The following is a 26,327-nucleotide window of genomic DNA, read 5'->3' as shown; positions in this document are numbered from 1 at the left end:
TAGGCATGGCTTGCCTACCCGAGGCTCTGGCCTCAATGAGGGAGACTGTTGTGAGGGCAACTGGTTGCACCCCTAAGAAATTTGAGCCCAGGGCCAAGGCCCCCACCCAGGCCCTCCACTCTACCAGTGGCGTAGCGTGGGGGGTGCAGGGGGGGCCGGCCGCACCGGGCGCAACATCTGGGGGTTAGGGGCGCAAATCCACGGGTTAGGGGGCACAAATTACTTGCCTTGCCCCGGGTGCTGACAACCCACGCTACGCCACTGCACTCTACGCCACTGTACCAGTGTGACATGATAACCTGTCCCGTCCCCCCCCCAAAAAAATACTTTACAGATAGAAAAATTGCTTGGGCGGTATTGCATCTGGGGAGGGTATTGTGAGTGCCACACAAATGGGGGTCCATTGTGATCCTGGGATCATTTCATAGAAGTGAGAGAACCAGATCTCCTATGGTCACAGTGTGTTGTTCCCAGTATTACCAGAAATCTGAAATCTGTGCTGAATTTCAGCTGGAATTTAGTGGCAACTAACTTCTGTGAAGCTGTGAGGAGTGCAATTCAAATCGCATGAATTGGGAAATGAGTCCCCCAGAATGCTGTGGGATTTATCATAAACGCCTATAGAATTGGGCTGTTAGACTAGATGGCTCTATTGTCTGTTGCTCAGATAGATGGTGACATTTTGCTATTTTTCTCTTTAGATAACTGTACCATGCTGGATAAGAGATACTAATGTAAAAACAGAGCTGTTCAGAAAATTAGTATTGTTTTTCTTTCCCTCTCTTTCCGTCTCTATATCACATGGAGAGATTTAATTAAATGGCTTGGGCAGAAGCAGACCCATTATTGAGAAACTTCCTCTTGCTTTTAAGTACAGCAGTTAAATCTCCAAGGAAACCGTTTCTATTTGTGACTCCTTTAGTGGTGGAAAAAGTAATTTTTACCTGCACTTCCTTGGCTGATGTGTCATGACAGATTCCTGAAGACGTCTGCAAATTGATTATTAATCAGGCTTTTCTGTATTTTTAGTTCTCCTGTTCCGTGATCCCAGAGAGATTTTTCAACACAAAACCCAAACAGAATCCTGCCAAGGGCTGTAGGGGACTCAAAATTCATTCCAGAATAGACAATACTGATAAAAAACTAACAAAAGTTAAAACAGCTATTTCTACAACATTTCTATATCCTTTGTTTTGGGCGTATGATTTTCGGGTAAAAAACAAACAAACAGGTCAGCCAAGGATCTAATCAATGTGCTTTTAGTAAAGATCCTGTATCAAATCTGAATCTCTTTCTCTCATCCAGTGCTTGTTTTCTAGAAAAGTAGGTGCTGGTACTCACCACGAAGTTGTTACAGAAAGTGTCACGCTTTTTAAGAGGTGCTGGTACTGCGTATCTTGAGTACCCCCTGAAAAAAATGCACTGCTCTTATCCATAACACTAAAAATACCGTATACATCAATGCTTCTTGACACATATGTCACAATAGGTTTGCTCAACTCCTATAGTGGAATGAAAGGATTGTCAACTTTTTGCGTGTTTATCTAGGGGAAAGACTTGGAAAGACTTAGCCAGGGATTAGGTATCTGTGGTTCTCTGGAGGATGCTAGATTGTGACCATTGGCGGGGACAGATCTTGGTGATATGGCACCCTGTGTGAGGCCAAAAAATGATGCCCTTTCCCACCCTCACTCCACCTTCTCAAAGCTGGGTAAGCATTTGCTCAGCTTTGTGAAAAAGGCAGGACTCTGGGACCCTGTCAGAGCCTTCTTCCCCGAAGCTGAGCAAGCGCTTACAGGGCTTTCAGAAGCCGCCCTCCTTGGCTGTGTGACCAGTGTGCGCAAACTGGTGCTGCTGCACTAAAACTGCCTCTGCCATTATCCACACTGGGTGGACCTGATGGGAGCTGGGGTCCAGCAAAATCTGGAGGGTCACAGGTTCCCCACCCCTGCATTATACACTCTCCATCATCCCATAACCCATGAAGTCTCTGAAAATGTGTTTGTTACAGTAGCTCTGGAGGAGGTTTGGACACCCTGGGGAAAACTATGCTTTAAATCAGTGTTTTCCAACCTTTTCCCAACCATGGCCACCTTCTGACCTTGTTTCCTTCCTTGGCCCTGCAATGGACGTATCCTAGGAGGGGCAAGGGGGCAGCTGCCCCCCAAGTAAAAGTCAGTACAAATCTGAGGCTCTGCCCCCTAACAAAAGCCTGCCCCCTAACAAAAAGCCTGGCGAAACCCATGCCCCCCATCCTACCAGTAGAAAGGTAGCTATTTAAATTTTTTGTTTGTAAATAGAACATGTTTTATTCATATTTTTAAAATAATTTATACAGAATACAATTACAAAAAATGATAGGAACATAATAAAATGTTGTTGATGCAGAAAAAACATAGTATCATGGAGCTGGAAGGGACCCCAAGGGCCATCTTTCTAGTGCAACCCCCTGCAATGTAGGGAACTCAGCTAAAGCATCCATGACAGATGCCCACCCAACCTCTGCTTAGAAACCTCCAAGAAAGTGCTTTCAAGAATGTATAACTTGCTGCTTAAATGGAACACTCAAGATGAGATAGTTAAATCAGCCATGATAAAATGGGCTCAAGACATTGGGTACAACATTATGTTTGAAGACTGGGAAAGGTTATGGACCACCGGTATGAAATTCACGGCATGTAGTGCCTTGAAAGAAAACATTATGAAAATGATTTACAGGTGGTACATGACCCCAGTCAAACTTGCAAAGATATATCATCTGTCTGATAATAAATGTTGGAAATGTAAGGAGGCTGAAGGAACATTCTTTCACCTCTGGTGGACGTGCCCGAGGGTGAAGGCCTTTTGGGAAATGATTTACAATGAGTTGAAAAAGGTATTTAAGTATACCTTTCACAAGAAACCAGAGGCCTTCCTCCTGGGCATTGTGGGCCAGAGAGTGTCAAAGAAGGACAGAACTTTCTTTTTGTATGCAACTACAGCAGCAAGAATTCTTATAGCCAAATACTGGAAAGCACAGGAGCTACCCACGCTGGAAGAGTGGCATACGCAACTGATGGACTACATGGAATTGGCCGAAATGACTGGCAGAATCCGAGACCTGGGAGAAGAGGCGGTGGAAGAGGACTGGAAAAAATTTAAGGACTATTTACAAAAACATTATAAGTTATATGAATGTTGAGAATTTGCTAAGTTTTGGAAAAATTTAGCTTCAGCAATTAAATTTGAAAATGGTGGAAACTAAGTTATAACCATGAAAGGACTAAAGTTTAGAGTAATTTTTTTAGGATTGATGATGAGAAAAAGTGACTCAACAACATACGCTAAACTTAAAATATAATTAGATGAAAGTACAAAAACGTATGAAACAAGGTAACAATTTGCTGTTATTTTTATTGTAAAGAATGCAGGGTGTGGAGGATGTGGGGAAGTCCAGTAGATTATGAAAAATTGCCTTGGAAATATGAATATTCTCTTTTCTAATCTTTTTCTTTCTTTCTGTAAAATCGCTTTTGGTGAATTTCTGACGATGTATTGGATCCTGGGAAAAAGCAATAAAAAATATTATAAAAAAAAAGAAACCTCCAAGGAAGGAGAGTCCACAACCTCCCAAGGGAGATCCATCTTCCATGTATTATAAAAATCAAACAACACTTATTTGACCCCAGTTATTTGACACGCGGGTGGCGCTGTGGGTAAAAGCCTCAGCGCCTAGGGCTTGCCGATCGTCAGGTCGGCGGTTCGAATCCCCGCGGCGGGGTGCGCTCCCGCTGCTCGGTCCCAGCGCCTGCCAACCTAGCAGTTCGAAAGCACCCCCGGGTGCAAGTAGATAAATAGGTACCGCTTACCAGCGGGAAGGTAAACGGCGTTCCGTGTGCTGCGCTGGCTCGCCAGATGCAGCTTTGTCACGCTGGCCACGTGACCCGGAAGTGTCTCCGGACAGCGCTGGCCCCCGGCCAATAGATGTGAGATGGGCGCACAAACCCCAGAGTCTGTCAAGACTGGCCCATTCGGGCAGGGGTACCTTTACCTTTACCTTTATTTGACACAGAGGGGGGAACTGACAGATACAGTCCAAAAGGTGCACATTTTTAAAAGCAAGTGGTCCTCACTGACCTGCTGCAAAAAGATCTTGGCGGGGGTCCTTCTATCTGAAGAGAACATTCTACTTTGGGTAACATAGCAACAGTGACGTAGAAGGCCCTTGGACAGGACAACCTCCATGGGCTCCCTCAGTGAGCTCACTGCCATTATCACCTGCTGCTGCTCTTCCTCATCATTGCATACAGCTAACTCCCTATACCACCCACCCGCAACTCATAACACTGGGGTGGGGTCACGGCTGTGAATCTCAAGAAGCTGGAAATCTTGACTTTGGGCCTTATTAATCCTTTTGACTTCAATTGATCTAAAGCAGCGCCCACACCAATACCCCTTTAGTAACATCAGTGGGATAAAAGTCGTCTGACGTGGTCTGACAAGCTTACAAGCTGCCCCTGAGTACTGTGTATTGCAAAACAAGCAGAGAGGGTACACCATTGAAAGAAAGACGGCTATTGCTTTAGAGCCTTCAGCCACTTTATGGCTGTAGGGAGACTCTAGGTGTTTTTCTTTATTATTCATATTATTTAGAAATCCATATACAAGACATAACATTCATTCACCAGTGCCATTCCTGCATGTAAGACGTTTCCTTGAACAAGACTGACTGACAGCACTAATTAGGTATTTGGAAAGACCCTGTCTCACTTAGGATATGTGAAAAGAAAAATACTTCACTTGGAATACGATGACTTGGTTGATTAAGTGATGTTTCTCACACGCACACGCACTTCATTTGCTTGAATCCTAGAATTAAAGGTGTATGCAGCTCATCAAAGCCATACAACGCAACAGTTCGTTCATGACTCATTTTGTATTTTTCAGCACTAAAATATAGTTGCCTCAGATATTCTTTCAAGCCTGGTCAAAGCTAAGTAATTATTATATTCCATTAATTGCTCTCAAGAGTAATAATTATTATTAAGGCTTCACTTTTATTGAGCTAATTTGCCTCACAATTCTTTTAATCAGGGATAGATTAGTTTTAAACATCCACTGAAATGCATTCGTTTCGTAAATTCATTCAAACTTTTCCGTAGTGAGTCCTTTGACCCACCCCTTTCTAAGCATACCGATATCAACTCTCAAACGTTTCTTTACTAACCCTTCTGCTGGTTTCCCTTACTACAAAGAAAAGAATGTAGGCTGCATATACACACAAGCCAATGAAACCACTCTCACCAGTATGCAGATGATGTCAATGTGACTCACACTTTGGTATGGTTACAGATTCCACTTTCATAACCAGTGGTGGCATGTATCCTGTAGTTTGCTATCACACTAATATAGGTAAAAAGGTAAAGGGCCCCTGGAGGGTAAAGGGCCCCAATTATGGTGTGCGGCGCTCATCTCGCTTCAGGCTGAGGGAGCCAGTGTTTGTCCACAAACAGCTTTCTGGGTCATGTGGCCAGCATGACTAAACTGCTTCTAGCAAAACAGAACACCCTGATGGAAACCAGAGCGCATGGAAATGCCGTTTACCTTCCTGCTGCAGTGGTACCTATTTATCTACTTGCACTGGCATGCCTTTGAATTACTAGGTTGACAGGAGCTGGGACAGAGCAATGGGAACTCACCCCACCGCATGGATTTGAACTGCCAGCCTTCCGATCAGCAAGCCCAAGAGGCTCAGTGGTTTAGACCACAGCACCACCTGCTCCCTCACAATAATATAGCAGTGGAGTGACTATGGGAGGCATGATGCCTTACTAAAATAGGGTGGTCTGGTGTAGCAGAAGGCAGGGCTGCTGCACCTTTAATAGTTGTGTAGTCAAGATGGATTTTCAGCAGGTGTAACTTGTTATGCCAAGATCTACACAATTTTTCTACACAACTCTTAGAGGTGCGGCAGCCCTGTTCTATTTTACACCTGGCCATCCTGTTAATCCCTGGTCCTGATTAGACATTTATTTCTCACCTATAGCTATATATGCATTCATGTTGCTTCCCAATCCAGTGGTGTAGCATGGGAGGGGGGCATGGCCCCAGGTGCAAAATTCTGAGGAGGTGCAACCAGGCACCCCCATGCAGGTGTCGGCTTCCACGGGGATCCCCGCCCTGGCAAAGGTGGCAGAGCAGCTTAGGCTCACAGTGAGCAAGCACAGATGGAGGAAGCAGGGCAAGGGGCGAGCCTAACGCAGCCTGGCACATGCTCATCTTCATGGGCACCAGGGGGATTTGCCCACCAAGGGCTGTGTTGGCCAGCTGGGCTCCCCCCTGCAAGGACAGGCAAGTAGCATAATGTGGCCCTGCTTGGGGCTTTGTCAGCTTGCCCGCCCTGGGCACCAGCAACCCATGCTTCGCCACTGTCCCAATCCCAATTGTTTGATTACCCTAATTAGATGACAGGCCTTGTTTGCATGCACTGTAAAACTGCCCTGAGACCTCTGGGTATAGGGCAGTATATAAATTCTAATAATAATAATAATAATAATAATAATAATAATAATAATAATAATAAAGCGTGCTGAGGGCTGAGGTCTCAAACTGTACCGTTGATGTTTGAAATATTAGTGAGGATATATGTCCTGACTTGTTTATAGTATTCTTTGTAAGTGAAGCTAACTACAGATTTTTCTGTTTCTTCCCATGAGTGGTATGATGGCCACTCATGTACTTTGGGAAGTAAATTTAGTAAAAAAAAAAACAAAAAAAAAACCGCAAAAAATGCAACCCTCTAATTTTAATCATGGTGACATTCTTTTACCTGCATCAGTAATTACACTACTTGCTCCCACAAGACCTTTGGGACTTCGTCCTTATCCTGCCAAAGACAGAAAGTCAAAGAGTGAGGGAAAAGCATGGTGACTTTTTGAGGTTTTCCATTCAGAACCATAAATATATATAAACCTGCATTAAAAAGAAGATTTAAAAAAAGATATAAATACTGAATTCTGTGCAAGATGCTAGATTCTGAATGGTAAGAATTGTCTGCAGCCTGTGCTTTTAGTCTACATTTTAAAAACATTTTGTCACCTTTCAGATCCAGAAAGGTGAGCAGAAGGGTGGCGGCACCCCAATTCCAGAGCTTCATAGTAGACAAATCTTCCTTTTCTACCATTTCAAATGCCCTTTGTGTTCAGAAATCTCTGTTCGGCTGCCTAACATGGTTGGTTTCTTGGTGAGAGAAGAGAATCAGCCCCGATTTGTGGCTGTAAAAATAAATCTGCCGTGTTTGCTTCAGATCTGTCACATTGCTTCACAAAACAACATTTAATGGTTTTTGCTTAGTGCTAGAAGACCATTATTAAGAGATATTACATGTACAGATGCACAGATCTTAATATGTACTCTCTCAGGAGTGGCTAGTTGAGGCTACTATTGCCATCTATCTCTAAGCTTACTCGGCCACTCATTCTTCTGTCCCCTAAATAGCTTTGCTGACTCACCCGGGACAGACATAAATAACAGGTATTTTAAGTACTTTGCACATCCCGCTTGCCACGAACCATAGACTTTTAGTGTATCGCATCCAAAATCAGCTAGTTTTACTTGTCAGACCTATACAGACACAAAAAGACGAAGCACTAACGGCATATGCATGAGACACATCGTTTTGTCACTGTTTCACCCCACGTCTCATTCAGACCCAGTCAGCAAGACCACGAGCAGCAAGCTTGTAAAGTGATTAAACTCATTTTCTTCATTTGCAGTGGCGCCAGCTTGCTATGTTCTTTATAAAAACTAGCTCAGTCATGCGTCCGGGGTGAGCTAGAGATTCCAGATGCTGATCATTACTCTCTCATAAATTATCTCAGCCTTACTCTAGTCAAGAGTTGGAACCAAACATTGGCAGGGATAATTCATTTTCTTTCCCCTACCTTTCCTTTCTTTTTAAAACAATTTCTCTCCCTTATATTTAGATTACCAATCTTCCCACTGCAGACTTTTTTCAGTATCCATCATTCTTTGTTATTTATCAATAAATAGTCAGCGGTGCAACATGATGCAAGGGTGTCCCTTAGCATCCTCTGTGACATTTCAAGGGATCTTCACCTCTGGGTCATCACTGCCACGCTGCATGGCACTACACTGGTACCCCCACAATATTGCCAGTTGACCCAAGCCTTTTGTAGTTAGTTTTAGAAGCTGCTTTTCACTTAGTCTGAACATCTAGGCTGGTCTTATCTATGCTAACTGGTAGCAGTAATCCTGGATTTCAGATCGGGGCCTTTTCCAGCCCTAACTGGAGCTGCCAGAGGTCACCCTTGGCCATGTAATTTATTCCCTATTGTGGTTAGCATCCTCTTCCCTGACAGTCTCTTTCTGCTGTTGTCCTTGCTATAGAGCCTTCCAGTGCCCTGTTCAAGAAGCCATCATCTTATCTGAGGAGGCGAAGCATACTAGAAATCCACTCCTTTGGTCCTCTTCCCTTCTCTTTCAACAGAACAACCAGATTAAACTTACTGCAGGCACGCAGTATGGTGATGGTTTCAGACAAGAAAATAAACATAGCACACTCATGGGAGGTTATTGCTGCAGAACCCCCATTTTCCACCTTCTTAGCTCTTGCTGGGTGTCCAGCAAGAATAGCTAACAGCCTTTCCTTTTCCTTCCCTTCATTTGCTGCTCTTAGGCTACATGACATCCTGAGATATGTTTCTATTTTTGATATTGTAGAACTCTGCAGGATTCCAAAACTTTCCGTGAAGCAAATTGGAGACGAAAAGCCAAATAAAACTCAAACACATTAAAAAAAAGGAAGAGTGAAAGTGTGCAAGTCATTAACAGCGAGAAGACTAGTAATAATACGACTATGATGTCTATATAATTAGATGACACCCAAAGCATGAAACACAGAAATTCTTTATCGGGTTGATGTGGCCTACAGGCAGTTCAGCCCTGCTTGGCAAACCTCAAGTGTTTCTGAGTCAGGAGACAACACAGCCTCAGTGTCATGCCAAAGCTGCAGCTTGCTGGAGCATTTGCAACATCCAGGGATTAAGGCTATGTGGTAATGTGGCCACTCGTAGGAGGTTATTGTGGCTGCTCCAACAAGTCACCAGAGCAACCTGGGTTGTTGTGTGGTGGCTAGGTTCTGCAGTCTCTGGTATACCACGTGGTGGAGCTAAGTGATTGCAAGAGCTGGGGAGGGCATCAGTGCAAAGTTCTGCGACAAGCACAGCAGAATTGGGGCTCAAAGCTCCAAGGCCTGCATCCTGCATGCTGAAGAGGAGAAATGTTCAGGTTTAATTATATAAAAAAGGAGCTGCGAAGCATGGTATCTAATTTTGATACATATTAAAGTCATGCTTCTTACCTTACGCCGGTCTATGACCACAATAAAAATTTAGATTGGATTGGAAGTCACACAGAGGGGCAAGGAGAAGCACATAGGTGGAGAAGACAGAAGAGCTGAGGTTAGAAAGCCAATGGGAAGCAGGAAATCAACCAGAAGATACTGGGCATACAGAAGAGAAGACAACCAACTGGTCAAAAACAATGGTTTTCAAATTGTGTTCCAGAAACCCTCAGATTTCTTGGAAATTTATCAGGATTCTCTCCTGTCCTCTGGGTTTGAGGGTGGGTGTGGACAAAATGCCCTCTGCTGGACCCCCTCCTACATCTGCCTGGTTCTGGCAGTGGAATGATGCCATATTGAGGGCACTGTGAGAAGTTAGAATGATGGTTCTAATATGCCTGAGCCAGCAGGGTCCTGGCTCCTGGTTTGATGGGGCACTGGTACCCACCCAAGGATGCCACACTCAGGTGCTGGGCCTGCCTCAATGAGAAGAGCAGTGATGGCAGACAAGCTTCTTTTCGTACCTTGTTCCAGGCAAGGTGGACATAGTAGACAAGGCCTGGACACAAACAAGTTGATTCTCTTTTCACCATTGTTTATTACATGTTCTATCCCCTTTCCCACTTCCCTCTGTTCTCTTCCTTCTCCATTTTCCTCATTGGTTGTTCTTTTTTCTCTACGGACAAACTCCTGAAAAACAAACAGGGAAGGGGCTACAGTCATACAGAGATATAGCACTTCCCTGAGAAAGAGCTTTCCTACAATTCCCGCAAGAGGTCACACTTCTGCAGGGCTGAACTGGCTCAGCCAACACTCTGTGTAAACTTACATCTCAAAACCCACTCCCAGAACTGTTTCCAATGCACAGGGTTTTTTGTGACAAATACATGGGCTTTCTCCAACAGACATGTCAGTGTGAAATGGGTTTCTTTACTGGGACTAGTATAGCAAGGGAAGAGCCACCAATATTCTCTGTCCACCAGAGCCATGGAGCTTGGAGTTCCTAGGAGCTGCTTCAGGTATTAATGGCCCTAGGTAGTTGCTTCTGGAGCTTGTAGCTGAAAGGAAACTTTGTAGTGGAGCTTTCTTTGTGGAGGTGTCCAGAGCCAAGATCTCAGAGAAAAACTCTTAATGAGCCTGCCAAAACTTGTAGGGAGGAGCCTACTGGGTATCACACAAGTGGGATGTAAACTATAAACCATAAAATGTCAATTTTAAAAGGCATTTGTTAATTGTTATGTTTCTTCTGACTGGAAGAACAGTTGGCAAAAACCAATCTTTTTGCAATCGTCTTTTCCCAAGGTAATAAAATGAGTCTCTTTGAACACAGTGAGTCACAAAGGATGTTTGAAGTGCTTCTTAGGAAGAGGAAGCGAATTGTCTTGGTTTTGTTTTTTTTGTTTTGGCTGTCATTTTGACTTGGCTTGTGGGAGGGGTCAAGACCTTGGGATCGTGTTGGGAAGGCGAAAGACAGAGGCCATGTTCTGATATACAGGCTGGGCACCTGCAGATTGCTAAATGGGCAAGAGTGAACCACAACAAAGCAAGCCTATTAAAATGTAAACATAGTTGCCTTTAACAATAAATGGCAAATACTGAAGGAAATCACCATGCCTGCAGCCTGATGCTATGTGGTATATTTTCTTAGAAGTAGGTCCCCCTAAGTTCAATGTCAATTTACTACCAAGTATAAATGCTCATAGGATTGCAGCCTTAAGTGCTTAACAGCTGTGTTAAAGAATACAAGTTTAGAGAATGCTGTTTGCAACCAAATTACGACGACACTGCAATGAAAGTACTGTAAATACCATTGATGATGGGGAAATGTACAAGATAATCCTTCAGTCAGGAAGCTGCTACAAAGGCTTTGCTTGTTTCCTGCACACCAGTGCAAAAATAAAAATAAAAAATCAATGTACTGACTGGCTACATCTGATGCAATTACATACACTGAAGAGGATTGTTCTTCTGTCTCAACTTTTTACTCTGCAAAAATGTGTGTGAGTGAAAATCCCAACTCTTACACCATATCTGTACCTGTTGACTATCTGACGTTACCTTTCTTTCCCACATTGCAATCCCACCTCCTGGTTCCTAATTGTACTGATATGGTATCCCATGAATGCATATAGTGAGGCTGTTGTGAAGAATTTCAAATCAAATAATAATGGTTGTACTATTGAAGGTGTCAGTCAGTGAACCACACCCGTGTGGATAGATCATTAGATCGGTATACCTCAAAAGGGAAAATAAAAGGGGCATTAAATAGTACTAGAAGGATACAAAATGCCAGACAAATACATGGTAATAAATGCAAGCCTAAACCATGCAAGCACTTTCTGCTGTGATGATGGTGCCTTAAATGTCATTTTTCTGTGGCACAGTTCCAAAAACATAGAGTTCCAAAGAGTCTCTTGTGATAGCGTATATTTCATTAGTCCATTTTTATACTCCAGTTTAACATCAACATCCTGCATGACTTGACGAGATAGATGGTTGTAATATTTTTCTGAACAACAGATGAGCCAGTAATTAAAACCCACCCACAGCCCTTACCACATTGCCATAGGAAGAAAAAGCCCAAAGCCAACCAAATTGTACTTAAATTTCATTTCTCTGTATGATTAAGCCAAACCCTGACCTTGATCCTACAATATATAAATAGCTGTGGATACTGAAGTTGTCTACATTTAACACCGGTGTAATGGTTGCGGGGTCAGGGGAAGGTGACAGTTGCTACCGTGCATTTATTGCTGCAGATGATTAATTATGGAGAAAGGGCTTCGTATGAATGAAAACTGGAAATTTCAGCTGATATGCTAAGCATATGCATTGCCAAGCAGTCAGTGTAGGACCTCTGTTCTATGCAACCACTGAATGCCTCTCAGGCTTAATATGCAATTCCTTGCACACAGCATAGCTATCTAGACTTATAAGAGCAATGAAATTTCAGCACAACCAAGTGACAGAAATTTGTTCTCAAATAAACAAATATTGCTATCAATATCCCAAGCTTTATGTAACTGCTTCTACTATGATCAGAATTAAGTACTGTAGCTTGGTTTCCTAAACTACACAGATAGTGCCTAAATGTATGGATTTATTATCACATTTGGCATATATTATTTATAGCATAAAAAAGGTGAAACATCTTGCTGCATGCATGTAAAGATTAGGATTTATTGTCCAAGAATCCTTGAACAATTTTATCAAAAGCCCATTTCTAGGTACTGTTTTTCTTCAATAAATCATACAGCAGAAATCTAGCCGTGGACACAAGGAAGAGATAAATGAGAGCCGAGGAAAGAGGGTCATCACAGGTTTGGTAGATATTTTTTTTCTTTTGGTCCCATGACCTGTCATTGGCAGAAATCCATTTATTACAGTTCACCAATGATTTTTTACCTAGTCGCTTGTTTTCCATATTGAAGAGAGCTACTGAAAACAAAATGAAAGCTACATGAAGGTTCCAGTAGCCATGAAAGCAGAAAAATAAAGAACACAAGGAACAGAAATATGAGTATGAAAGATTGAGGCCCACTTCTCATATTATGCTGTGGCCTACATGTTTATCACTGTGGCTGCACATGGCAGTTCAACCAATCTCATCTCCTTAGCACAAGGTTCCAGAAACACATATTTGCCACATGGAACATGCTATGACAGGGGTGGTGCCTTTCAAATAGTCTTGGACTACAACTCTCATCATCCCTGAGCATTGGCCATTCCAGGACTGGCTGGAAGAAGCTAGAGTTTGGAGAGAATCTCATTGGCAATTGCTGTGTTATATCTAGAATGGGAATATGTAATATTTTCTGTATGTCCCTTTTAAAATATATACTGTGAGGAGACTTTTCAGTCTAGAGGTAATTCAGTTTTCATGCTTTATGAAATTCAGCGGTGTCCTCAGGACACTACGTTGGAGGATAATTCCAGGCCCCACTCAGCAGAATTATCAAAAGAGCCCTCAAAAACAGAAGAATTAGCTTGCCACATTTTGAAGTAATAAGGTAAAAGGTAATAGTAAAGGACCCCTGGATGGTTAAGTCCAGTCAAAAGTGACTATGGGATTGTGCCACTCATCTCACCTTCAGGTTGAGGGAGCCAGCATTTGTCCACAGACAGCTTTCCGGGTCATGTGGCCAGCATAACTAAACCGCTTCTGGTGCAACAGTACACCCTGACAGAAACCAGAGTGCACGGAAACGCCGTTTACCTTCCCGCCGCAGTAGTACCTATTTATCTACTTGCACTGGCATGCTTTTGAACTGATAGATTGGCAGGAGCTGGGACAGAGCAACAGGAACTCACCCAGTCGCAGGGATTTGAACCGCCAACCTTCTGATCGGCAAGCCCAAGAGGCTCAGTGGTTTAGACCACAGCACCACCCGTGTCCCTTTGAAGTAATATGCATAACCATCTAAAGGGAGGGAGTCGGCTGTAAGACCATTAAGTCCCCGGTCTAAAATGACCCAACTGTAGCAATGCTCAGGCCTTGTACTTCTGAACTTTCAGCAACCAGGAAGGAATATCAACATTTCTGCAGAATTACGGCTGGAAAATCTGACAAATCTTTATGCCCTCCATTTATATGAATGGAAATGAAGCTGGCAGATATGGATTTTCTCTTCCATGAAAATTTTGCCCTTGCAAGCTTAATGGCGTTGTCTGGATATACCGTATTTTTTGCACCATAACACTCACTTTTTGCCTCCTAGAAAGTAAGGGTAAATGTCTGTGCGTGTTATGGAGGGAATGCCTACGGGTGGCATGCCTACGGATTTTCCTCCTCTAAAAGCTATGTGCGTGTTATGGTCGGGTGCATGTTATAGAGCGAAAAATACGGGTACATGGTTTTAGAACCATTTCTAAGACCACTGCCGAATGCAAGTGAATACATTTGCCCTTCAGGGCAAATCCCTACTTTACTTTTTAATGTGCTAGAATTTGTTATTTTGCACAATTCTGGGAAGATTGCTTTGACTAATAAAGCAACAGAAGAACTAAATGGCCCTAGAGTATGGCACACAAAAAAACAAAATGAAGAAAAAACCCCAAATGTCAAGGGAAATGCATTAATTGCAGTGATTCCATTACAACATTCATGATACTAGAGTTTCACAAGGACTAAGAGTCTTCTTCATTGAGAATCTGCAGCTGCAACGTTACCTCTCACAAGTGTGTGTGCTTACCTTCAGAGAATATTGTCACAAGACAGCTCAGCAATGGACCTAACTTGCTGGGTAAGCCTGCCAGTTCTGTTTGGGTAGCAGGTGCTGATATGGCTCAAAATCCAGCACTTGATCTACGCTGTTCCATTGGAGAGAACTGTGCCTCAGTGCAGGTGATATCCTGTCACAGTGCATTAGTCTGTGTGCACCTACATTGCACAATCAAGAGCTGCAACATGTTGTGTAGAGCCAGCAAAACACCGAGAAGCTGCCAGTCCTGTCTAACGTCCTCCCACCTAATATTAACTGCTTTATCAGAGCAATAAAAACCCATTCAGAAAAGACAACAGCTACTGTTCTGTAATGATTACAAAAGGTATTTTGCCTGGTGCCAGTCACATGGGTGACTACACATCTCAGTCCTCTGTCTGATAACTCAACAAGAGATAAAAAAGAAAGAGGAGAAGTGATGTGGGGCCAAATTAAAAGAGATGCTGGAAGATCCATGATATCTGAATTATTAAAAACCCAAATCTTTCATTTAATCTTCCCCCCCCCCAAAAAAAATTAAAAATTACAAGTAAGTTTGCTTGTATTGTCAATGGCAATTGTCCTCTCACTGTTCTCTTGATAGCTGTAGCTTGGCCAGGTTGGTTTGCATAAGCCAGTCCAGGAATTCCCTGTCTGGCACAGCTCTGCAATTTATGTTTTTAATCCACTGCAGTTTATGTTTTTAATCCATATCCCAATTAATCAAAATCCTGGCATTTATTCACTCCTAGGGTTTAGGGATGGGACGTAAGTGGTACTGTGGGTTAAACCACAGGGCCTAGGATTTGCCGATCAGAAGGCGGGGGTTCGAATCCCCATGACGGGGTGAGTTCCCATTGCTCGGTCCCTGCTCCCGCCAACCTAGCAGTTTGAAAGCATGTCAAAGTACAAGTAGATAAATAGGTATCGCTCCGGCGAGAAGGTAAATGGCGTTTCCGTGGCTGCTCTGGTTTGCCAGAAGTGGCTTAGTCATGCTGGCCACATGACTTGGAAGCTGTACACCGGCTCCCTCAACCAATAAAGCGAGATGAGCACCACAACCCCAGAGTCGGTCATGACTGGACCTAATGGTCAGGGGTCCCTTTACCTTTACCTTAGGGTTTAGGGAATCTCTACCCCCAATCTATAACAGTGTGGTAACCTCTTACTTGGTGCACAGAATGCTTTCATCTTATTTGGAGAAAGTGTAGCAAGCCCCTTTTTGAGTATCCCTCTAATTTTAGTTCAGAAAAAAGGGAAATATCAGGGGGAAGGGATTTCAGAAGTTTGAGAGATCAGAGATTGAAGGACTGTTGCCTAGGCACTGGGAAGCAGGCTTAGATGCCCGTCGGTCTTGTGCACCTCATTCTATCCTCCAAGCCCCATTCACCCTTGATGCAAGTTCTTTTTTGGACCCTGCAGTGGAAAGGACGAAACACGAGGAACTTGAGAATCTTCTTCTTAGCTCTCAGAATCATGGAATCACAGAACTGTGGAGTTGGAAGGGACTTCTTATAATGTCTAAAGCAGCAGTAAGTCTCTTTACTTTAGTGCCCATACTGATCCGTTTTAGAGCAAACTGCCGCAGTATCATGTTTCCAACGCGTACAGATCTAATTGGGATATTGTTCTGTACATGCTGTTAGACATGGTAGTGACAAGAAGAATCTTAGCCAATGCTGGCAGCCAGCCAGTACATACCTTCCTGGAACAAAGTGCAGGGTAATTAAAGATCAAGCACTGAAGGAGCACTGCAGAGAGAGACACAAAAATAACCATAAGTAAAGTGCCATAGAACATATTTCTGAGCAATATCCAAGCACTGTTCCATTCACTTTGAAATGGCTTTCATTAAAGGAGATTTTCTTATCTCTATTTGTGTGCAATGGTTGTGTATTGAAAACAAACAAAAGGTTAAAAGATTAATGGGAAAGCACTAGGAATCTAAAAAATCGCTTCCTGATTAAAATGCATATAGCTGCATTAATCTGAGAATGTGTGCAATAGGAGCTCACAGAACACTGGAAGAGATATAAATTTAACTTGTGGTTTTTATATTTTGTACTAAGTACAGGGATTAAAAAACATTTTAAAGCCAGGCCTTGTGCACAATTCTCAAATCTAGTGAGGTGCATGGGTTGCAATTGCAAATGTCATCAACAAGTGTTCTAAATGTTCTGCATGTTTGTTCTTGCAATCCTCCTGGAGAATGAGGTGGGGTGAAGGAAGGTAGCACATTTCCTAAACCAAAGTGGGAAGCCACAACCAGTCTAGGAGGGTATCACCCATACAGCTCATCTGACCCCCAAGTCCAACAGAAACTGCATGAGAATCTTCCTAATTACTTAGAATATTTATATACTGCTTATCAACAGCATCAAAACCCTCGAGACGGATCACACAGTAAAATGTGACTTACACATTTCAATAAACATGGGTGGGAAGGAGGCTTGTACAGGTGTAGTTTGCACCCTTGAGAGAAGGAACGAGCTCCCTCATCTCTGTGCCAAATTATCCAGGCAGTTTCTGACTATCTTGGAGAACCCGACCCTGGAAGCACCCGCCTGCAACCAGAAACACTGATGGGCATTGCCTTTGCCCTTATGACATTCCCAAAGTGACTACCTGCAAAAGGAAGACCACCTCTTTGGTGCCACCTTCCATTGGGTGTTGCCCGCTTTGAGAGTTCTAACAACCCACATAGACCTGCCAGATAAATCTCACCCTACCTCTGCCCACGCCATGTACTCTTGGCTTCACTCAGATGGCAGTTGGCATTCATGGCCAGGGCAGGTCTCTCTGCCAGTGTTGTTTCAGCATCACCCTCTCAGCATGAAAAGAAGAGCAGGGACCAGGTGGAATAAAAAGCTCACCTGCTCCACAGCGATCCTGAGTGCCACACCAGCCCCCTACTTTGTCATATGTATTTTTGTTGCTGCAACAAACTAACATGCTCTGGAAATTATCGCATGTTTGTATTCCTTTCTAAAAATATACTTTCCATGGATCAAAAGCAATATAGGTAGGACCAATTTTCAGATATCAACCTGTTGCATACCATAATATTAGGATACTTCATATGGGTCACTTTTTGCATGCCACTTCATTTGAGCAACAAGACAAAGACTTCTCAAATTGGCTCATGCCAACTTCTTCCTTTTTCTTAGAGATGAACTATATAGATATGGTAATTGCACAGCATGTCCCTACATAGTTCTGCAAGATCAAAGGGACCTTTTTTGTTTTGTTGCACAAGTGTTAACTACAAACTCTGATCTCTCTGATCTCTTGTTATAAAGCACTTTATTGTGTAAAGATGCATCTTCCTAGATCAGCAAAGCCTCTTCCTCTTCCTCTTTTTCCTCCTCTTCCTCCTCCCATCTTGGTTTCAGTGTTAAAAATCAAACTTAGTAAATAAATAAAGAAATAAAACTCCTTAAAGGGTCACTTAATGACATTGTTAGGATCCTTAATGTAGTTACTAGGTGAAAGAGCTGTCAGTAAAGCATAAAGAATGAGTTGTTCTCCTGCTGCCATAGCCCCAGCTGATTTACAACCACTTTGCGTTTGATGTTGGACAGGATAATTTCATCAGTCTCCAACCCTTGTGATCATGTCCCAAAATGACTAGTCAGGTGAAGCCCTGGCAGAAGATTGCTTGTCACCTGTAGGAAGTAGCTGTCTGCTATGAGTAGTCTCTTCAGTCATAAATGTAATCATCTGTTAGTTATTCATTGAGCTATACTTCACGGTCTGGATGTAGCAGTGAGGGTAGTGTACAAAGCACCTTGGTAGCAAAATATATGAAACAGTGGATGTGTTCACTGAAGACAATGGGAGGGCATCTATTTGTATTTTATTTATATAGCTGGACACTATTTGCATCCAAGTTCATCTCTCAAATTTATTGAGAGGGTGGTGCTGAAGAATCTGTTTTAAAGGAGAACACTAATCTGAGAAGCACCATGCAATTTTTGCTTCAGCTAGGTACTTCATTACAATCTTAGGGCAATGGTATTGCAGTGATTTGAGGCAGGCGTCTCAACAATTCGTTCATTATAGTGAACGTTGAGAGGTACATCTTAAAACTACTGCCTGCATCTTGGTGCTTCTGTCCATCTGCCTCCTGGAACCAAGAAGACAAGAAGTTGTTATTATTCAGGTTTGTGGTTTTTGCTGCAGGTGTTGACAAAGGCATGGATTTCTTTTCTTATTTATAAAACTATATATACTGCAATGTGTGGTGTCTTTGTCATGGACAGAACATTGCTTGGACAAGATTCAGATTCTTGGCTGTTCCAATTGTATCAGTAGTGCTATGTACCTATTAAGATAGCCTACCTTTGGAGACTGATGAATATAATTATCTTTCAGAGTACTCTGGGGGTGAGCGGTGTGTTGATGGTAGCCTTCTTGCTGGCAGCTTGGTAAATCAGGGGAATAAACATCTTGTCTGGGCTCTTCACATGATTGCCTCTAGATGCCCACCTGGCAGTGAATTCATTTGCCCCTGGGGAACGTGGTACAAAGGTTTTCGTAAACAGAAACCCAGACAATGCCAGCTGAATCCTGTGAATTTCCCCAAAACAAGATTTGCTCAACTTGTTGGATATACACATGCATACAACCCCATTTGAGAGTGCCTCTCTGAGTTTCCCAATATTCACAAAAATGGTGTAAGTTCATCAGACCAACATTTTGAACATTATTATAACAGTGACATCCCCTACATGTTAATATTTGACTGAATAGGACATTTGTTGGGATGATGGGAATGGTAGTCCAAAAAACACTGGAGACCCAAGTTTGGGAAATCCTGGTTTAGAACAATGTATTTATTTGAGTTATACACTCTTCAGCATACGACTTTTCTTAGTGCAATGATTTCATATTTCCTATAGTGTACATGCAGTTTTTGATATGCCATAACATTCTGTGGTTTTCTGGTGAACTCTGTAAGGACCCAGTTGGGACTCAGCTATGCAGCTGCAAAAATAAAACATTTTAAGTGTGCTGTAAAGTGCAATACACAAATTTGACACTAGATGGCGACAGTAAGCTACGGCAAATTCAATGTATTTTTCAAAACTTTTTTTTTTAAAAAGCATTTTCACAGCATTTGTGTAGATTCCACCTGGGTTAAAGCGTGGTGCTTTCATTTGGTGCATAAATTCCAACAACTAAAAGTTTTTCTCCTTGTACTTGTATCTCCACAGCCAGATATCTCCCTTGTTCATCTTTAAATATCATTTTTGGAGCCCATTTCTCCTTCACATATATTACCACTCCTCTCTTCTTAACTTTGTCTGATGAGATAAATTCTTGTCCTAACCTTTTATTTGTAAGTAATCTCCTGTGGGCTCTAGTTATGTGAGTTTCTTGTAAACATATCAAATCCAATTGTTCTCTGTTCAAAATATGAAATACTTGTCTTCTCTTCAAAGGCCCATTCAGTCCATTACAATTCCAACTAAGGAATTGCAGAGCCATCTTGTTATTTTCTTAAGGCTCCTCCAACAGCTCCAAGTTGTTGCTCTTCTTCTGACGGTGGTGGTTTTTGTCCAAACGAGAGATTCAGGATATCCAGTGCTCTCCTCTGTTCTGCAAGTACGTCCACAGTCCCCTTCTGTAGGTCCTCCTGATATCTTGCCAGAAATTTGTCTTTATCTTGAATTGTCTTTATTTTCACTTTCTTTGCCTTGTAGTCGAATGACAGTCCTTGTGGGAATTCCCACCTGAAGCGGATCTGATTTTTCTTTAACAAAAGCACCAAATCCTTGTAGAAGTTTCTTAAGTCCAAGATATATTTTGGTATGTCTTTAAAGATCTGTACTGCTGAATTTCCAATTTGGAGGGCTTTTCCAAAGTGAAGTCCTAAAATTTTATCTCTTTCCTCCTTAGATCTGAGTGTGATCAAACAATCTCTTGGTGTCTTTCTATCTTGCTTTTTGCCGAGTCTAAAGGCAGTTGTGATTTTGAAATCGTCTTCCTCCAGGTCCCAGCAATCCGCAAACTCCCGTGTCAAGTATTCCACAAGGTTGTCACTTTCATTCTCCGGAATCAGTCTTAATTTTAAGTTTCTCTCTTTCCTCTGTAACTCCCACAAGGCCAAGGTTGCATCATGCTCATAGACCTTCTTGGCAAGTGGCTCTAATTTCTCCTGCGTCTCTCCAGCTGTGGCTTTGGCCTCTTCGGCAATTTGACGCGTGGTGGCATTTTCCTCGACCAATTTATTTATAGATTCTGTATTCTGGTTTAATCTTGTTGATATTTCTGTTAATTTTTGTGTGTTCTCTGAAGTCTGTTTTGTCAAAGACTCCAGAGTCTGGTTTATCTTAAGCAAAGCTTCTGTCACAGCTTCCATAGAAACGGCTGCTCCTTTGTCCTGTCCTGTTGTTCCAGCTAGTCCGGCTGTTACGCCTAAGATCGAACCTCTTCTCTTTGCTTGTTGCAGCTGCAGCTGTTGCTGTTGTTGTTGCTTGGTCTTGGCTCTTGTAGTTATCTCTTCTTGTGGCCCACTCATGTCAAGGTCAATTCCCACGGGATTTATTCTCCCTTGGAAAATTCCACTGTCTTAGGCCGTGCTGGACTTCACTTTATCCTCTAGAGGGAGCAAATCAAAATGGCCATAGAAGGAAATTTCAAAATACATGAACAAAGGAGACCATCCAAGATGTAGAAAGAAAGGAGATTAACCCAGTCAAAATCAATGTTACTAAAGTCTTATAGCTTCCAATTGCCACAGTTGCCCAGTATACTGTTTATACTGTTTCTTCTTAAAATGTACAAAAGTCAGGCACTGTGGAAACTTTGTATCAAGGTGTCACTTCACAGGGAAAAGTCAGCTCAATGTACTAAGAAGGCAGACCGTTTCAGACTTTCAAGTAGATGAGATAGCAGAGGTTTTTTCCTTCAAATAAGTCATGCAGTTAATGGTCAGATTCGCCTCCCCTCTGCCCTGCTTGCTAGAGGGGAGATCAAAGGTTTAAATGTCCGGTTTAGCTGATCAAAGGACGAATTTAAACGGATGCAGGTTTAGAGCTCCGTTGCTTTCACTTTCATGCGGTCGGGGGGAGGCAGACTTCCTTTGTTTAAATCTCCCCCGTTTTTAGCCCAATTTTTTAAAATTAAGAAAAGTCCCAGTTATTTTTCAGTTCTTACTCACGGGGAATCAGTCCGAATTTCTTTTCAGGAAGGAATCGGCGCTCTCCGCTTATGGCGACGCGGCTTCACTTCGCAGGCTGGGTAGCGACTCTCAGCACCGCGCTCACTCCCGATGTCGATCCGTAGCCTTTAAAAAGGCTCTTTCACGGTACCGGGGGGCGCGAAGGTGCCCACCGAGTCTCCTTGTTCTCAGGCTTCAGCGCCTGGGATTTTAGGGGTCCCCCGCTTGCCGTAGCGGGTAAGACCCGAACTTGCGAAGCAGTCCTTCTCCGGAGCTCGGAGGTAGGACCGCCATTAAGCGCTGGCACCGACCAGTCTTTAAGGGACTTCATGAAACTTTGACGGACTATCTGGATTATAATATGATAATCATGGGAGACATGAATGGCGTGGTCTCCACTAATATGGACAAGGCACAAAGACTAACAGTCACTAAAGAAGGGAGACTCCCCAAGACTTTTTTCGAAATGACAGAAAACATGGACTTGATAGACATTTGGAGAACAAGGAACCCTCTGGAGAGAGAGGGAACCTTCTTCTCCCAAGCAATGATGACCTGGACCAGAATTGATCAAATCTGGGTTACTAGTGGATTGGCTCCAAAGATTAAGAAAGTGGAAATCTGCCCAAAAACTTGCTCCGACCATAACGCCGTGAAGATGGAGATGAAACTCACAATAACCGGTCAATTTAGATGGAGAATGAATGACACCCTCTTTCGAGATAAGGAGATTCTCACGAAGGCCCAAAAGACCTTAAAAGACTATTTTGAAATAAATTTGAGGACAGACGTGGAGAAAAGAGTGATCTGGGACGCAAGTAAAGCTGTTATGAGAGGATTTTTGATTCAACAAAATTCAATAAAGAGGAAAAAACAAAATGAGAAAAAAGAGAAGATCTTGGAAATGATAAAGGAAGGAGAGAGGAAACTAAGAACAAAACCAAAGTCTCAGGACATTTTAAGAGAGATTAAGTTATATCAAACTCAATATATGGAATTGATGAACCAAGAGATTGAATGGAAGATAAAGCAAATGAAACAAAAGACTTTTGAATCAGCAAATAAATGTGGTAAACTTTTGGCATGGCAATTGAAGAAAAGGCAGAAACTAAATACAGTTACAAGCCTAGAGGTCGATGGAAAGAGCATATCTAAACCTAATGAAATTAGAAATTGCTTTTTAAGTTACTTCAAAAAACTTTACACCCAAGGCCCGCAAAATGAAGAAGATATAGACAAATTCCTTGGAAGATATGGATTACAAAATATCTCTCAGCAAAGTAAGATGGACTTGAACCAGAGAATCTCAGAACAAGAGATAGAGGCTGCCATTCAGAATATGCAATTGGGCAAATCTCCGGGACCAGATGGACTGACTTCTAGATACTACAAATCGTTGAAGGAATGGTTGATTCAACCATTAAGAGAAGTTTGTAATGAGATCCTTGAAGGAAAAAGGGCACCTGAATCGTGGAAAGAGGCATATATCTCACTCATACCAAAGTCAGAGACTGAAAAGACCCAACTCAAGAACTACCGCCCGATATCACTCCTTAATGTGGATTACAAAATTTTTGCAGACATTTTGGCAAAAAGATTTAAAAGAGTTTTGATGGAGAAGATTCATAAAGACCAAGCAGGCTTTCTCCCTAAAAGACACCTAGCGGACAATGTAAGGAATGTAATAGACATTTTGGAAAAGCTGGAGGTGAATATAAACACTAAAGCAGTATTGATCTTTGTGGACGCGGAGAAAGCCTTTGATAATATCTCTTGGAGTTTTATGAGGAAGAATCTTCATGGGATGGGGGTAGGCCAGGGTTTTGAGAATGGTATGGCTGCAATATATTCCGAACAAAAAGCTAAGCTGATTGTAAATAATGTTGTGACTGAGGAACTTAAGATAGAAAAAGGAACTCGGCAGGGGTGCCCAATTTCCCCATTACTTTTCATTTCGGTTCTGGAGGTGTTGCTGAATATGATAAGAAATGACCAGCAGGTCAAAGGTGTGCAGGTCGGAGCTAAACATTACAAGTTAAGAGCGTATGCAGATGACCTAGTATTGACTTTGCAAGAGCCAAACACTAGTACGAAAAGGGTTTTAGAAATAATCCAACAATTTGGCCAGGTGGCTGGATTTAAGTTGAATAAGCAAAAAACTAAAGTCTTAGGGAAAAACCTAACAGATATGGAAAAGGAGAAATTTCAGGAGGAAACAGGTTTGACAGTGGTTAAGAAAGTCAAATACCTAGGGGTTTATTTAACACCTAAGAATGTTAATTTGTATAAGGACAATTATGAAAAATGTTGGTCAGAGATCAAAAAAGATCTAGAAATATGGTCAAATCTGAAATTGTCAATGTTAGGCCGAATTGCAGTAATTAAAATGAATGTATTGCCTAGAATGTTATTTTTGTTTCAGACCTTGCAGATTCTTGACAAGATGGAATGTTTTAAGAGGTGGCACAAAGACATTTCGAAATTTGTCTGGCAGGGCAAAAAGCCCCGAATTAAATTCAAAATACTGACTGACGCTAAAGAAAGAGGGGGTTTTGCCCTGCCGGACCTAAAATTGTACTATGAGGCAGCAGCGTTTTGCTGGCTGAAAGAATGGATGCTCCTCGAGAACACGGACATCTTGGATCTGGAAGGCTTCAATAATGCTTTTGGTTGGCATGCATATCTTTGGTATGACAAGGTTAACAGTACCTTTAAAAATCACATTGTTAGAAAAGCATTAATTAATGTTTGGATAAGATACAAAGATTTATTGGAAAATAAAACCCCTAGATGGGTGTCACCAGTGGAGGCTAAAGCAGTGAAGAAACTCAATATGGAGGTCGGATGGCCGAAGTATTGGGAAATTTTAGAACAGGATGGAGACAAGTTTAAACTACAAAGTCAGGAGAAATTGAAGCACAAAGTAGAAAATTGGTTTCAATATCGCCAAATAATGGAATTCTTTAAACAGGATAGGAAAATCGGTTTCCAAGTGGAGAAATCAAAACTGGAGACCGAATTGCTAGAACCCAATACTAAGAATTTATCTAGAATGTATAACTTGCTGTTGAAATGGAACACACAGGATGAAACAGTTAAATCTGCTATGATTAAGTGGGCGCAGGATGTTGGGCACAACATTATGTCAGATGACTGGGAATGGTTATGGAACACCGGTATCAAATTTACGGCATGTAATGCCTTAAAGGAAAACATTATGAAAATGGTATACAGGTGGTACATGACCCCAGTCAAGCTGGCAAAAATCTACCATTTGCCCGATAATAAATGTTGGAAATGTAAAGAGACTGAAGGTACTTTTTATCACCTTTGGTGGACATGCCCGAAGATAAAGGCCTTCTGGGAAATGATCTATAATGAAATGAAAAAGGTACTTAAATGTACATTTTCTAAAAAACCAGAGGCCTTTCTCTTGGGCATTGTCGGCCAATTGGTGACAAAGAAAGATAGAAATTTCTTTATGTATGCCACAACAGCAGCAAGAATACTCATCGCAAAGTATTGGAAGACACAAGATTTACCTACTCTGGAAGAATGGCAGATGAAAGTGATGGACTATATGACACTGGCTGAGATGACAGGCAGAATCCGTGACCAACGCAAAGAGATGGTGGAAGAAGAATGGAAAAAATTTAAAAGCTACCTTAAGGACTACTATAAACTTAACGAATGTTAAAATGTTGTGGTTGCTAGAAGTAACAGGGTACAGGGATGTAAGGTTAGATAATAAAGGAGGACTAAGACGACAGAGATTAGAAAGTAACAACTGGGAGTTGCTAGTTCAAATATGGACACTGGGATGCAGAGAGGGGGGGTATGGGGAAGTCCAAGAAAAGAGGTTTATGAAAATATCTTTGAAATTATTTTGTATGTTTGTTTTGTTTTTTTTTTTGTTTGTTTGTTTTTCTTAAAAATGCTGTAAAACCAATAAAAATTTATTAAAAAAAAAAAAAATAAAGCGTGGTGCTGATAATGCTAAGGTCATGGGTTTGATCCCCATATGGGCCAGCTGCATATTCCTGCAATGCAAGGAGTTAGACCAGATGGCCCTCAGGGTCCCTTCCAACTCTACAATTCTGTGATTCTATGATTTCTGCATTTGCATGCAAAATTAGTTTTTCCTATAAAAGAAGGCTGTCTCATATGGAAGTATATTATTTTACTATAGCCATTTAAAAAAGTAAACAACTTTTCTAAAGGGATATGATGTTCATGTAAGAAAAAGCATGCATATAACATATGTTTGTTATGCATGACAAATGTACATCTTCTGGGAGTCCTACACTGAAGGATAGCCTATACACTTATTAAATAAAAAATCAGTTTATTGCCTCCCAGATAGCTGAACGCTAAATGATTATAATATATTTAACTAAATTTGCATAAGTTTAATATAACATTTTATGGCCTTCCATCTGGGAGAAATAGCAATCTTAGGAAGTGGGATGCCATAAAGATCATTTTCAATAGAAATTAGGAAGAGCTTCAAAGTTAGCTCCCCCCTTAGTCTTCTCAGTAGAAACTTGGCAACATAATTGTTCCAGGGATGAGATCATGGGTTTCTGAATCCACTACATGGAAAATTGGAGTAGCTAAA

At 41.9% G+C, this 26,327-nt stretch overlaps 1 long non-coding RNA gene across 1 annotated transcript in view; it reads right to left on the bottom strand.

Moving 5' to 3' along the window:
• Window positions 1-18,890: 18,890 nt before the first annotated feature.
• LOC308570313 overlaps window positions 18,891-26,327 on the bottom strand; it is a 29,471-nt gene continuing 22,034 nt past the window's right edge. The window contains exon 5 of the long non-coding RNA XR_014001113.1: window positions 18,891-19,054. This is a non-coding gene — a long non-coding RNA (uncharacterized lncRNA). The remainder of the gene's footprint in view (window positions 19,055-26,327) is intronic.

Source organism: Podarcis bocagei (genome assembly GCF_964188305.1).
Source record: "Podarcis bocagei genome assembly, chromosome: 12".
In the NCBI taxonomy this organism is placed as follows: Eukaryota; Metazoa; Chordata; class Lepidosauria; order Squamata; family Lacertidae; genus Podarcis; species Podarcis bocagei.
Note: the sequence above shows the minus strand (reverse complement) of the source record. Positions and strands in the feature narration are given on the sequence as shown.